Raw genomic sequence first — 14,296 nt, 5'->3', positions numbered from 1 at the left:
GGGTGGTGGACCATTCTTGATACACATGGAAAATTGTTGAGCATGAAAAACCCATCAGCGTTGCAGTTCTTGACACACTCAAGCCGGTGCACCTGGCACTTACTACCATACCCCATTCAAAGGCACTTAAATATTTTGTCTTGCCCATTCACCCTCTGAATGGCACACATACACAATCCATATACAATTCAAGAAAAAAGCTTGAACAACAACAGACACCAAAACATAGATCACTTTAAGGTCAGGCACCACACCCTCATATTATAATTGTTTCCCCTTAACAATATCACAATCAACGGTTACCAGTTGAATGTGGGCACAAATATAATACTTTTTTTGTATAGAACATTTTCTAAAATATTTTATTAAAATATGCAAATGTGGCAATGTCTAATGAAATATGCACAATTTGCATATTGCACAAAAACATTTCAAGCTGTCTATCCTGAATAGATTGTGGAAAATGAGATGGAGTTCTTCCCTTCAGATGTGTCATACTCCACGCTGCACAGACCCCTCAATGTGGGAGCCATATTCACTCTGCTGTGGTTCAGTGTAATAATAATAATATTATTAATAATAATACATTACATTTGTAGAGCGTTTTTCATGAACCAATGTAAATCACAAAGCTCTTTACATTGAGAGCAACCATTAAAGACAAGTACACTGAATTTAGACTACCAAACACCAAACGCCTATTTAAATCCAATCAGCATGTCTTCAAAGTAAGTTACTAGTCTATTTTGTAACATTCCTTATGTACAGTATGTCCATTTGAAAGTGGTTAAAATTCAAGATATTTTGAACTGATACTCAAAATTATGCCGGATGTAAATTGTAAGAGTTTTTAAATTATTTAACAAAATTCTTGCAACTGATAGAATGTTATATACATTATATATGGGGATAAAAATGCAGCTTTGCTGCGAAGAGGCAAAATCATTAGATCACTTGTTTTGGTGCTGCCCATATGTATCTTGTTTCTGGTCGATTTATACCCATTTGAATGTTGTTAAAATTCATGGAATTTTTATCATGGTAGTATGATTACTGGTCAGAACGTGACAAAGGGGTTATTTGTTATTGTAGTTTGGTCAGGACGTGGCAGGGGAGTGTTTGTTTTATGTGGTTCGGGGTTTGTTGGGATATGTGTTTATGTAGAGGGGTGTTTGTTTAGAGTATTCCAGGGTTTTTGGTTATGTTTTGTATTTCTATGATCTGTCTATGTTGTGTATTTCTTTGTGTTGGCCTAGTATGGCTCTCAATCAGGAACAGCTGTACATCGTTGTTGCTGATTGGGAGTCATGCTTAGGTAGCCCTGTTTTCACCTGTCATTTGTGGGAAGTTGTTGTTGCATAGCTGTGTGTGTAGCCTGCAATACTGTTCGTTCGATCGTTTTCTTGCTTTGTTTCGTTACGTGTTCAATAAAAGTTAAGATGAGCACTCAACCCGCTGCGCCTTGGTCCATTACATACGACGACCGTTACAATGATAAACAAAATAAAATATTAATTTAGATCAACTTTTTACATTTTTATTTTTACTTTTTGAAATAACTAATATTAAGGGACCACAATACCACTAAATTGATAAGTAGATGCAAAAATATAATTTCAGCCTGTGGTGCCTCACCATAAGTGATAGCCAGTTTCAAGAAGTGTTTCTTGAGCTCAGACTTAAAGGCAGTGGTGGTCTGGGGCATGTGGAAGTGGTGGGTCAACCATTGTTTTTAGGCGTGTCTTTGGGACTGCAATGAACCTTTGATCATTTGATCAGAGTGAACATGAAAATGTTTTTTGGCTGAGGGGTTCACTGAGGTATTGGGGACCAGAGACATTAAGGGTTGTGAAGACTAACAGGAGGATTTTGTTTGACAATTCTGAATTGGATGGTTAGCCAGTGGAGAGAGCCTGATGGGGCTAGGGGGCAGTATTGAGAATTTTGAAAAAAATATGTGCCCATTTTTAACTGCCTCCTACACCAACTCAGACGCTAGGATATGCATATCATTACCAGATTTGGATAGAAAACACTCTGAATTTTCTAAAACTGTTTGAATGGTGTCTGTAAGTATAACAAAACTCATATGGCAGTCAAAAACCTGAGAAAAAAAAAGAATTTTGTGGCTGTACTATTTTTTTGAGTCATTGTTAATAGATCACACAGTGAGAAAGGATTCATTTCGCACTTCCTACGGCTTCCACTAGATGTCAACGATCTTTATAAAGTTGTTTGAAGCGTCTATGATGAACAGAGACCGGATGACAAGGAAGAGAAGTTGACCTCCCTGGGATGTCATCACTTCATTATTGCCCGCACCCGCGCATGCATGTGAGTTCATGTCAGGCGAGATATTTTTCAAAAACGTTTTTCAAGACACAGGAGAGGTCGGGTTGAAACATTACTGATGTTTCACATTAAAAATGGCTCTAAAGATTGATGCTAAACAACGTTTGATATGTTTGAACGAACGTAAATAGATTATTTTTTTACTTTTCATCGTGACTTCCCCCCCCCGCCCTACTTTTTAGTAGCCTACCGAAGCGCTAACAACTTGGAGTTATTTGGACATCAATTATGAACTTTGTCGAAAGAAACCACATTTGTTGTGGACCTGGGATTCCTGGAAGTGCCAATGGATGAAGATAATCAAAGGTAAGGGATTATTGACAATAGTATTATTGATATTACATGGTTACAAGATGGTGCTAACCTGTATATCCTAGCCTATTGTTCTTAGCACAGCACCCCGTTTATTGCAAAGTGTGATTTCCCAGTAAAGTTATTTTGAAATCTGGCAATGCAGTAGCATTTACGAAATGTTAAACTATAATTATTTGAATGACAATATTATATTTTACCAATGTTTTCGAATAGTAATTTTGTAAATTGTAACGTTGATTGACGGGAAGCATTTGAGGGAAAAAAAAATCTGAATTTCACCGCTACTGTAAAATGCTGTTTTTGGATATAAATATGAACTTGATGGAACAAAAAATGCATGTATTGTATAACATAATATCCTAGGAGTGTCATCTGAGGAAGATTGTCAAAGGTTAGTGCATAATTTTAGCTGGTTATCTGCTTTTGGTGACGCCTGTCTTTGAATTGACAAAACATTACACACAGCTATTTTCAATGTACTCTCCTAACATAACCTAACTTTAGGCTTTCGCCGTAAAGCCTCTTTGAAATCGGACAATGTGGTTGGATTTAGGAGATGTTTATCTTTCAAAGGTTGAAAAATAGTTGATTGTTTGAGAAATAGAAATTTTAGATTCTTGCCGTTTTGAATTTCCCGCCATGGTCTCTTGACAATGAATCCCAATACCGGGCAGGGATCCCCAACAGGATTATGTCATACATATTTCCCATGGTGGAACTGGTCAGAAAGTGACTTTTTGGACCTGAAATATTGACCCATTTTGCATACCCCTCCCTACAATGAGACATCCCAGTTTTTCTCATTGGAAAAGATAAACGGTTGAGCTTGATATCATTGAAAAGCTTTCAAACAGTGTTGTCAAACTATTTTATAATTTCTTGATTTTTAGATTTTTTTACCTTTAATGTCAAAATATCTTAATGTGTAAACTTATTTTTCACATTTGTTATAGCGTAGACCCTATTTTACATAATCTGAGCTGTTTGTGTTGTGCCCGCCATCGGTTGAGACAAAGCATACTCTTGAATGCAGGGTGGGTGTAATTTCAATTATATAATTAGAATTCATAGAATGGACATATCCCTTCAGATCATAGTAATTTAGCTGGCACATCATTGACATTTTTATCAAATTTACATTTTTATTTTCAATATCTGCCACCGGTCCACCCACAGTCAAATGTCAACTTAAATGGGACTTTATATTCTATAATACAGTGCCTTGCAAAAGTATTGGCGTTTTTCCTTTTTTGCTGCATTACAACCTGTAATTGAAATGAATTTCTATGTGGATTTCATGTATTGGACTTAAAACAAAATAGTCCAAATTGGTGAAATGAAAAAAAAAAAAAACTGTCTGCAACACCGCTAAGCAAGGTGCATCACCAAGCAAGCGGCACCATGAAAAACAAGGAGCTCTCCAAACAGGTCAGGGACAACGTTGTGGAGAAGTACATATCAGGGTTGGGTTATAAAAAAATATCCGAAACTTTGAACATCCCACGGAGCAAAATTAAATCCATTATTAAGAAATGGAAAGAATAAGGTATCACAACAAACCTGCCAAGAGAGGGCCTCCCACCAAAACTCATGGACTAGGCAAGGAGGGCATTAATCAGAGAGGTAACAAAGAGACCAAAGATAACCCTGAAGGAGTTGCAAAGCTCCACAGCGGAGATTGGAGTATCTGTCCATAGGACCACTTTAAGCCATACACTCACCAGAGCAGGGCTTTATGGAAGAGTGGCCAGAAAAAAGCCATTGCTTAAAGAAAAAAATAAGCAAACACGTTTGGTGTTTTACAAGAGGCGTGTGGAAGACTCCCCAAACATATGGAAGAAGGTACTCTGGTCAGATGAGAGTAAAATTGAGCTTTTTGGCCATCAAGGTAAATGCTATGTCTGGCGCAAACCAAGCACCTCTCATTACCCCGAGAACACCATCCCATGAGAACACCATCCCCCGAGAACACCAGGGACTGGGAAACTGCTCAGAATTGAAGGAATGATGGATGGACAATGACCCTAAGCATAGTGCTAAAGCAACACTTGAGTGGTTTAAGGGGACACATTTAAATTTCTTGGAATGGCCTAGTCAAAGCCCAGACCTCAATCCAATTGAGAATCTGTGATATGACTTAAAGATTGCTGTACACCAGCGGAACCCATCCAACTTGAAGGAGCTGGAGCAGTTTTGTCTTGAAGAATGTGCAAAAATCCCAGTGGCTAGATGTGCCAAACATATAGAGACATACACATACCCCAAGAGACTTGCAGCTGTAATTCTTTAAAAAGATGGCTCTAACAACTTCGACATTGAGAGGGTAAATAGTTATGCACGCTCAGGTTTTCAGTTTTTTTAATGTTATTTCTTGTTTGTTTCAGAAGAAAAATATTTTGCATCTTCAAAGTGTTAGGCATGTTGTGTAAATGAAATAAACCCCCCCCCCAAAATACATTTTAATTCCAGGTTGTAAGGCAACAAATAGGAAAAATGCCAAGGTGGTGAATACTTTCCCAAGCCACTGTATATGATATAAAACTCAACTGTTTATCTTTTCCAGTGATGAAGACATGGATGTCTCATGGTAGGGTGGGGTATGCAAAATGTGCCAGTTTTGAGCACCTTTATCTGCTAAATGTTATGATATTCAGGTCAAAAAAGTTACTTTCTGACCACTTCTATCATAGGAGAATATGCATAGAAAGTTTCGTTCAAATCAAAAGGGGCACGTTCAAAAAATGATTGAAATCAAACAGAACGACCCAGTAAGCTAATACTTTCTGTTGTCCTGCATAGCCCTTAATGAGGCCAAACACAACCCAGCTCCTTTGCCTAGTTCCATGGCTTATCTGGAAGTGAATATGGCAACTGATGCCCCTTTAGCAACAAGCCAATCCATGCTTGCTGGGTTGTGTGCACTTTCACTCTACCTAATTCATAACCTGAGTCGAGTCAGCCTGATAACATATCTCTAGTCGTGTTGTCCTGATTAGAATACCAAGTGACCTAGAGTCATGTCATAATGAAGGCTATTTTCAAGGTTGAAACACCTTTGCATATGCGCTAAGAATCCAATAACATTAATATATTCATAGCAAATGACTAAATCTAAGTGCTAGATTTGATGTGCCATACATACAATGATAATACACATTTTAATTTAATGACAATTGGAACATTTCCAGCTATTTTGAAGTCAGAACATCCTCAGACAAAATGTCGATGCCTCACAATACTGTATGACAGACAGAGCAGACAATACTGTATGACACCTTGGTCTATTTTGACAACATGTTAAGCACAGTGTGTCTAAAGAGAATGTCTAAAGAGACTACATTACTCACAATCGTTATATTCCACAATTTTTCATTATATATAATTTATGCAGAGATGCGTTACGTATTGAATAAACCCAAATATTTTTCTCAATAATCATGGCACTGGGTAGTACTTGGAAACTATATGAAATTGTGTGGTATGTTTGGTCCTCAAGTACCCCCAACAGTATACATTTTTATTGTAACCCTGGACAAGAACACTTGATAAAACTTGTCAACTAATCATCAAGCTCTCAATGAGTTGAATGAGGTGTGTTTGTCAAGGGCTACAACGAAACTGTGTACTGTTGGGGGTACTCGAGGACCAAGGTTGGGAAATACTTATGAGATGGTTCTACCTTTTTTTGCTTGTAGAATCTTCTCTAGGCTAGCTCGCCAAAATGTTACACATACTGTATAGTGTGGTGGAGTTGAAGAAAAGGGGCCAAGACCTTCAAAAGAAACATAAGAAATGTATTTATGTTGGTGCCTAGGATCAACATTAGAGAAAGCATCAGAACAACATCATAAATACAAAAAGAGCTAAAAATGGACAACATACATGATGAAGTGAGTGCCACCCATTGGAGGCTGCTGAGGGGAGGACGGCTAATAATAATGTCTGGAATGGAGCAAATGGAATGGCATCAAACACATGGAAACCATGTATTTGATACCATTCCACTGATTCTGCTCCAGCCATTACCAACATTACATTTACATGTTTGTTTTATTTTTTTACATTTTAGTCATTTAGCAGACGCTCTTATCCAGAGCAGTTTACAGTAGTGAATGCATACATTTCATACATCTTTTTTCGTACTGGTCACGAAATGCGCTATGGATAGTGACCTGAACGCACGAACAAAACGGAGGTATTTGGATATAACTATGGATTATTTGGAACCAAAACAACATTTGTTGTTGAAGTAGAAGTCCTGAGTGCATTCTGACGAAGAACAGCAAAGGTAATACAATTTTTCTAATAGTAATTCTGAGTTTAGTGAGCCCCGAAGTTGGCGGGTGTCTGAATAGCTAACCTGTGATGGCTGAGCTATGTACTCAGAATATTGCAAAATGTGCTTTCGCCAAAAAGCTGTTTTAAAATCTGACATAGCGATTGCTTAAAGGAGTTCTGTATCTATAGTTCTTAAAATAATTTATGTATTTTGTCAACGTTTATGATGAGTAATTTAGTAAATTCACCGGAAGTTTTTAGTGGGTATGCTAGTTTTGAACATCACATGCTAATGTAAAAAGCTGGTTTTTGATATAAATATGAACTTGATTGAACAAAACATGCATGTATTGTATAACATAATGTCCTAGGTGTGTCATCTGATGAAGATTATCAAAGATTAGTGCTGCATTTAGCTGTGGTTTGGGTTTTTGTGACATATATGCTTGCTTTGAAAATGGCTGTGTGATTATTTTTGGCTGTGTACTCTCCTAACATAATCTAATGTTTTGCTTTCGCTGTAAAGCCTTTTTGAAATCGGACAATGTGGTTGGATTACCGAGATTATTTCAAGATTAACGTCTTATCTTTCAAATGGTGTAAAATAGTCGTATGGTTGAAAACTTGAAATTATTGCATTTCTGAGGTATTTGTATTTCGCGCTACGTTCTTCCATCGGATGTTTGGCGAGGCGTTCCGCTAACGGAACGTCTAGATGCAAGAGGTTTTAAAACAAGTCAAAATGAGGCTCAGTAGTGTGTGTGGCCTCCACGTGCCTGTATGACCTCCCTACAACGCCTGGGCATGCTCCTGATGAGGTGGCAGATGGTCTCCTGAGGGATCTCCTCCCAGACCTGGACTAAAGCATCCGACAACTCCTGGACAGTCTGTGGTGCAACGTGGCGTTGGTGGATGGTGCGAGACATGATGTCCCAGATGTGCGCAATTGGATTCAGGTCTGGGGAACGGGTGGGCCAGTCCATAGCATCAATGCCTTCCTCTTGCAGGAACTTTTGCAGGAACTGCTGACACACTCCAGCCACATGAGGTCTAGCATTGTCTTGCATTAGGAGGAACCCAGGGCCAACCGCACCAGCAAATGATCTCACAAGGGGTCTGAGGATCTCATCTCGGTACCTAATGGCAGTCAGGCTACCTCTGGCGAGCACATGAAGGGCTGTGCGTCCCCCCAAAGAAATGCCACCCCACACCATGACTGACCCACCACCAAACCGGTCATGCTGGAGGATGTTGCAGGCAGCAGAACGTTCTCCACGGCATCTCCAGACTCTGTCACGTGCTCAGTGGGAACCTGCTTTCATCTGTGAAAAGCACAGGGCACCAGTGGCAAATTTGCCAATCTTGGTGTTCTCTGGCAAATGCCAAACATCCTGCACGGTGTTGGGCTGTAAGCACAACCCCCACCTGTGGACGTCGGGCCCTCATACCACCCTCATCGAGTCTGTTTCTGACCGTTTGAGCAGACACATGCACATTTGTGGCCTGCTGGAGGTCATTTTGCAGGGCTCTGGCAGTGCTCCTCCTGCTCCTCCTTGCACATAGGCGGAGGTAGCGGTCCTGCTGCTGGGTTGTTGCCCTCCTACGGTCTCCTCCACGTCTCCTGATGTACTGGCCTGTCTCCTGGTAGTGCCTCCATGCTCTGGACACTACACTGACAGACACAGCAAACCTTCTTGCCACAGCTCGCATTGATGTGCCATCCTGTATGATCTGCACTACCTGAGCCACTTGTGTGGGTTGTAGACTCCGTCTCATGCTACCACTAGAGTGAAAGCACCGCCAGCATTCAAAAGTGACCAAAACATCAGCCAGGAAGCAAAGGAACTGAGAAGTGGTCTGTGGTCACCACCTGCAGAACCACTCCTTTATTGGGGGTGTCTTGCTAATTGCCTATAATTTCCACCTGTTGTCTATTCCATTTGCACAACAGCATGTGAAATGTATTGTCAATCAGTGTTGCTTCCTAAGTGGACAGTGTGATTTCCCAGAAGTGTGATTGACTTGGAGTTACATTGTGTTTAAGTGTTCCCTTTATTTTTTTGAGCAGTATATTTGAAATTGTGTATTTTACATTGGAAAAAAGTAGAGACTCAGAGTTACAAAATGGTGTACCATATGCTACAGTTGTGGAACAATGGGAAAGTAATTCTACTTTGAAAGTTGATACATTTGTAACCTCACTTTTGAGATAATGGCCATTGAATATTTTGGTAAACCTACTGGAGAGCTCTTCTTTACACCCAGTCAACATTGTTCACACCCTCTTAAGCCTTAGCCCGACCCATCTCTTTAAGGATTCACATGTGAGGCCATGCACTAAACAACCAAATATTTCAAGATTAAAGCCTGGTTTATACTACTTCTATCGACAGTTGTCTCAGTGACATCATGAACATTCTATTGTCGTCCAACATCAAACTTGTCGTTGTTGTTATGAAAAAGTTTAAACACAAAAACTACAGGCTGCATGACATCAGCAGCCTCGTGATCCAAAATAACATAACTAGTGTATTTAACCCCAATAAATACACCCGTTTAAAAATGAATATAGTATATGTCAATCTAGCAAACCACACAACTAAAAGGAACTTTCTAAACAATGTTTTGGTTAGTTTCTAGCTTGTTAGCCAGCTAGGTAATGTTAAGTTTGCTGGCTAGTCAATTCAAATAATAACCATATCATGTGGCTGACAATGTCTTCGCTTTAACTCATTTATCTTCATTATTACAGGAAAATAAACTCACAACAATATCATTTTTTACAAGTTAATGGCGAGTCAATTACAGAAAATAGCTTACAGTTGTGATTGTGTCTAAATAAATGCAGGGCATTCTACCGGAGAATCGTTGTCCTAACATTATATCCTAATTTGACTTTGGTGCAGGTGTTATTCACATTAACGTCTCTGGTAAACACATACTATATCAAATAAAATCAAAGTTGATTTGTCACATGCACAGGATACAGAAGGTGTAGTGAAATGGCTACTTGCAGTCTTTTGTTTAAACATGTAGCAAGCTAGCTAGCTAAACAATAAACCATAATCTCAACTCACACGTTACTACCCTGCATGAATCTGCAGGTAGCTAACCAACCAGGTTCAGTGTTAAGTAGCTAGCTAACGTTAGGCCATAACTAGCAATACAAATGGCTCTGAGATATGTATATGATCTGTGTAGTAATATTATTCATAACGTTAGCTAGCGAGCCAGCCAGCTAACATTAGCTCGCTAGCTAAAAGTACGCTTTAACTTGCAATGAAAATGTTTTTCTGACACAATTTGAATTGCATAATATCTGAAAATATAGCTAGCTAGACTCTCTTACCCCTATACATGGTTGGACGCATCTCCCTCTGTCACGGATGCCATGGTTGCCCTTAGTTTGAAGATGTAATCCGGAGGCGGGTGTTTTATACAACAGCCTTCTCTGTGTACTCTTTTTGACTCCCTCTGCATATTTGCAATCAAAAGCCTGCATTGTTGCCATCTCCTTAGCTATCATACTCTAATTCCACCAGGCATTCCACTGATTTCAAAACTCGGTCCACCAGAAAGTGGAGAACACTTTTGCAGATATACCATGTGATATCTTTCAAAAAAGGTACATTAGAAATGATTACCTACACATATTGAACAGCTCATGTTATAGACAGAAGCGTGCTACATGGCTAAACCATGGCTAAACCTAGCCTTGTAATTTGACAATTGTATTTGTATTTACAGATAGCTTATAAGTTTGTTATTAAGGCACATGAAAGTTCACGTTCCAGAAAGCATTTCTGCCTAAAGAAAACGCATTCAGATTTTATTTTTAAAGTTCACGTTCGAATGCCTTTCCTGTGAAGTAGTGACATGCGCCTAGTTTCCTGAAACAAGTCACAATTTTGTACATACCATTTGTCTTTATTTTTTTAAATTAAAATTGTTTTCTTAAATTTACTAAATAAAAGTGGTTCTGCAATGTTCAATATCCAATAGCAAGGTGTGGAGACAAAAAGTATTTTAAAATGTGCAACTGTAATCGCACAGGTGACATTTCTATGCCCATGATGTGGGTGTGAAAGCTCAAAGTACTGCTTGGGAATATCAATCACTACTATATAATTAGTTGGATTTATAAGGCAGGGATGTTACCTATGTCAGCATAGGACACATATACTGTAACTACCATTGTACTTAATCGGTAACATACAGTAACTAAGCTGGTTAAATGTCATTATTTTTACACATTCTAATGAGACCATATTGGTGCTATACCATGCATTGGCCTGAACATCTTCACTTCCTCACAACGAAAGAGTTGAAAGTAACAAGATATTTAAGGATGTGAATGACATTCTGCTTTTTACGAAGAATAGCTAAGGGTTTCAGTCGTATGTCTGAAGAGAAAATACAGGGCATGTGGCCATTTGTACTTTCAATATGCAACCCAACCAACCTCGCCTGAGTGCAGATAGAATATTTGAAATAAAATAGGGATGGAAACTAACTCTGCCCAGGGCAAGGTAATATGATTGATCTTTTATTGTTTTTCCAGCCTAGTGTGTTATTGTGGTTTCTCCCCTGAAATGGGAAATGTGATAAATATTGATGTTCTTTACAGGAAAACCAGTCAGGTTTTCACTATATGCAAGGCCTCCTCTATTAATCTCTAACTTGTTTTTTTTTTGACGGCAGGGATTTATTTGTACTGTAAGGTGACCCCCAACAAAATTTACGCCACCAAAGATGTAGGTCTGCCTAAAAGCCATTCAGCAGCATGTTTTCACTCTTTTTGCAACAATAGCATCTGTAAAATTTGCTGTTCTATACCTTCGATCTCATTCTTTCCAGCTCAACAGAATGTATTCCCTGGCAAGAAATATTCCATTTCCCAATACCATTAACCTAAAAACTACATTTCATTGTGAGTCATCTGCAGAATCAGTGGCTTAATAGGTCTATATTTTGAATCAGATTTTCAATAAACAACATAATACCATTAAAAAATGCATAATTACTACAGTATCTGTTGTGGTATGCTAACACAGACAGACAATAGCCTATAGCCTATGGTAGCCCAAGATGCTGGCCATGCTAATCTTTTGTGAGGTCAAAGCACCTGTCAAGCATCACCGTCTGGAGAGCAGACAAATCAAAGATAGACGACAGCTGGTATATCTGCCACCTCAGCAGGGGAGTCCATAGGAAGAAGGATAACTTTGTTACAAGCCAAATGTCTAGGCAATAAATATCACTACCACACCTTGAGAGAGAAACCAAACACGCAAACACATGCACACGTCCAAGTGTGCTTGTGCAAACACATATGCACACGTACGCATAAACACACTATAAACATAATGCATATTTTTACAGCAACCACTGATGCTACCTAAATGAGAATTAATTTAACAACATTGCAAAACAGCTACCTGCTACTTAACGCACAACTAATGCTGCCCTTGACAGGCAGAGCATGTAAAGTTCTCTCAGAGGGACTGGGGCTGAAAATAACACAAGATCGATATCAGATAGCAACTCCCGGGGTAGCATTTTTTACCCAGCCCTAACAGAATGAATCACACCACTGTAGCAACACAGATTTTCCCTAGTCCTCTCCCCCTCTTTAGCCCTACCTCTTTTTCTCCTTCTCCATCTTCCTCTCTCTCCCTGTCCTAAATTGAGATATTGTTCCGGTACATTTATCAGCCCTGTATCCCATGATATGCTCTGCTTGCATCTGTCAATATGTTATGAAAAGTAAGCTCTTACCAGAACTGTGAAGAGAATTCCAAAAATGCCTGGTTCATTCCACAGGGCCACTTATTAAATCCAAGATGCCGGGGAAAGGATTGAGGATGCCATCGAAGGAAATGCCGACGGGAAAAATCTGATTCTTAAAAACGTGGGAAATATGCAGAAGGAGATGGCTGAGAGAAGCAGAGGAAGCTGGGAGGTTTCAGATATCCAAATCTGGAGCACTTTATAAAGGTGCCAGCGTTGTATACACAGGCACATGCAATTCACACAACAACCCACACGAACACACACACTCACATACACAGGGTGTACCTACAATCGCTTTCAGAGAGGTTGGAAGATAGAGGGTGAGAGAGGAAGATAGAGGGAGAGCGAAAGAGATGGAGCGGGAGATGGAGAGGGAGGGGGGGCTAGAACAGAGCAAGGTAGAAATAGGAGCTGCAGTGTGGGGAGGGATGGAGAGGAGAGGACCGAAGGGAGGGAGGGAGAGAGAAATACGAGGGTGCAACTAATGAAATTCTTTAGCCATATTTCCATCTAAAACACAGATGCGGCTATGAGTCAGTGAAATGCAGGGAAGACAGAGACTCAGGCTACAGAAACCATTTAGACATTTAGATCCCCGTTGCATCTAACAAATGAGTGATTCCCCTTGTTACTGCAAAGCAAATTGGATAAGAAACAATTATATAAAAAACATATAAACGCAACATGCAACCATTTCTAAGATTTGACTGACTTACAGTTCATATAAAGAAATCAGTAAATTGAAATAAATAAATGATGCCCTAATTTATGGTTTTCACATGACTGGGAAAATGTGGAGGGTTTTTAGAAGGTGGAATAGTGGGGACTAAATGGCGGTTTACTTAGTAGCATTGCAAATATCATGGTACAGCTATGCAGACACTCAATTGTCATGTTACTTTTTAATGGTACGTTTACAAACATATTATGATAAATAGAATTGAAACTTGTGTCTGATTATGGTAATTGGTGAAATACGTATAGCCAGTTATAATTGTAATGGCTTAGCAGATAATTACAAAAGATGATCAGTATTTACCTGGCTAAAAGAGAAGGAATATAATATCTACTGTTCACTGGAAACTCATTAAACAATTTTAGATGAAGTTTTGTGGAAAAAGGACTGAGGGGCAAAATATATTTCTCCCATGGGCAAAGTAAGTCAAAAGGGGTGATGATATTAATTAACAGTAATTTTGATTCAAATGTGCAAATTGTCCAAACAGATCCTCAAGGTAGATGGATGATTTTAAATATGTTATTGGACCGTAAACACACACTAACGTTCAAAAGATTGGGGTCACTTAGAAATGTCCTTTTTTTTGTCCTTTAAAATAACATCAAATTGATCAGAAATACAGTATAGACATTAATGTTGTAAATGACTATTGTAGGTGGAAATGACAGATTTTTTTAGTGGAATATCTACATAGGCGTACAGAGGCCCATTATCAGCAACCATCACTCCTGTGTTCCAATGGCACGTTGTGTTAGCTAATCCAAGTTTATAATTTAAAAAGGCTAATTGATAATTAAAAAAACCTTTGCAATTATGTTA

General features: G+C 39.0%; 1 protein-coding gene across 1 annotated transcript in view; it reads right to left on the bottom strand.

Annotated features, from left to right (window-relative positions):
• lingo1a (leucine rich repeat and Ig domain containing 1a) overlaps positions 1–13,072 on the bottom strand; it is a 298,690-nt gene extending 285,618 nt beyond the window's left edge. Inside the window, exon 1 of the mRNA XM_029758459.1 lies at positions 12,724–13,072. The gene's annotated coding sequence lies outside the window, so the exon portion shown is untranslated. The remainder of the gene's footprint in view (positions 1–12,723) is intronic.
• Positions 13,073–14,296: the final 1,224 nt, after the last annotated feature.

This window comes from Salmo trutta, chromosome 7, assembly GCF_901001165.1.
Source record: "Salmo trutta chromosome 7, fSalTru1.1, whole genome shotgun sequence".
Classification (NCBI taxonomy): domain Eukaryota; kingdom Metazoa; phylum Chordata; class Actinopteri; order Salmoniformes; family Salmonidae; genus Salmo; species Salmo trutta.
The sequence above is the reverse complement of the archived record's forward strand: the minus strand, read 5'-3'. Positions and strand labels throughout refer to the sequence as shown.